A 2,219-nucleotide genomic window follows, 5' to 3' on the forward strand; every position below is an offset into this window, starting at 1 on the left:
GAGATTGCTTTTTTAAGGAGATCCCTGTCACGTGATCTCACAACCCCCGAGTTGTCTTCTCCTACTATGTGGCAATAAATTAAAACTGATCCATTAAGATCTATGATAGCCTATTGCTACTCATGGCATATCAATCTACTCTTATAGCCAACTCTCCAAGTCTAAGGTTTTTAAGAGTCGAAAGATTGGGTTCTCCTTTCGGTTCATCCCTAATTCCTCGTGGAATATGAATCTCATGATTTGGGCATCGAGATCATGTGAACACAGTAGATCCACACCATAAACACACATATCATTGAATAAGAAGTAATCAAATTCAATAGATTCAAAAGAAATAGTGTCTACATATCATAGGGTTAATCCCTAATCATAAAATCAAGAGTCAACTCCATAGAAATGGAGCTACAAATGGAGTTCATCGTTCAATCAGTTACCATTAAGACTAAATTTAGAAAAGGAGAAAGAAAGCTTAGTCTTGATGTGTGAGATCATCTCTAAATGCTTTTTTGATCCAAAATGTGGGTGTAAAGGCATAAAATCCCCTTGTGATCATTCTCCCAAGTCTTCTTGGAGTCCTTGGGCGGCTCCAAATCAAGATCCCCTCTCTATATCTGAAATAATTTTTTTATAGGTGATTTGCTAGTGACTAACACTGTCACGCCCCCCGAGGAAATACCTCCCGAAAAATTTCGGCAGCATCTCCCCTGTACCGGTGACAATCGGAAACATCCGTACAAACAAAATACGTCAGCCACAGGCGGCTGGAATATTTATGCACAAAAGAAACACAACCACGCAGTTAAATATCTAGCCCACACAGATATATATCAAAAACACAGCGGAAAAACGAATAAAGAACCCACAAATGCGAAAGTCCACAAAATACCACAGGTACAAGTCCACGATACACGAATCAAACATAGTCGTTTTCACAACTCTAAATCCAACAAAATCGAAGGGTGGGGAAAGAGAAAACAAAACCAAAAAGGGGCTCCGGATGTGACGTGGAAAGGGGGAACCGGCCGGCAGCACACTCCAAGCAACAATCATATCGCAAACAAATGCAACATACCACAAACACATGCAACTAGTATCTAGTAGGCATGTATGCAAATATAACCCCCAGATGCACCGTGCATCATATGCAAAAGTGCATGCATGCTCCATGGTCACCCCCGCCACCTCTCTAGACACCACGACCCCTGTATGGCCGAGAGGCTTGGGTCTGTGACGACTGTACTACCCTCCAGCCCACAATAGAGTGGTCGAGGCGGACAGTCCGCTAGTAGCTATCTAACTACATAGCATCAGGGTCCCTGACTGCTCACAAAAATAACCCTAAAAATAAATTCGCATATATTACAAACACGACCCCGTGTTGACTAGCACGTCTACCTATGTCAAGCACTGTGACCTTCATTAGGTAGCCCCATGGCCCCATGGAAGATGACATAGACAACCATGGCGAGCTCTGGAAAAACTATGAAAATTGGCCATGACCTATGGTGGTTGGCACTGGTGCTAGTGGTGGATGGCACGGGTGCCCATGGCAAGCTCTGGAACTTTAAGGAAATTAGATATAACCCATGCTAGCTAGCATAGTGGTCCTTTGTAGGCTCTAGAACTTCAAAGAAATCCTCCCAATTGGCCACAACCTATGTTGGCTGGCTAGGTTGGCCATGGTAGGCTCTAGTGTATCCTCGAAAGTTAGTCTTTAAGCTATGTTTTTGCTCCTTTTCGTACTCTATCAAAAGAAATAAACAAGAGTAGTTCTCTGAACTAGGAAAGTATCCAAATAAAGCACAAAGATATGATAACATGAATATATGCATACAAAATAGGACAAGATGTGACTCAAACTACGACAAAGATCATATATGGAATACACACATCAAAATCTCCGAGACCAATTCTTTGCTTGTCCTCGAGCAAACATCAATACCAAGAATTCATGTGAATAACTATCTCCTAACTTCAATAAGCTCATCTAATCCTATCAAGTAGTATTATCACTAAGCAAAGACATTCGATTAGTTTTACTAAGCTTAACAAGAAAGTTTAACTACAAAGTGCAAAATTTGCTCCTAAAATTTTCAAGTTCCTTTTAAGTCAAGTCGTCATACCATTATGTTCCCAAAGTTTTCAGTATTAGGCACTTACCTATCATATGCGAGGTTCGTTCCCTCTCCCCAAAACAATGTCTCAAAGGTGAGCTTGGT

This window comes from Zingiber officinale, chromosome 5B (assembly GCF_018446385.1).
Source record: "Zingiber officinale cultivar Zhangliang chromosome 5B, Zo_v1.1, whole genome shotgun sequence".
In the NCBI taxonomy this organism is placed as follows: Eukaryota; Viridiplantae; Streptophyta; class Magnoliopsida; order Zingiberales; family Zingiberaceae; genus Zingiber; species Zingiber officinale.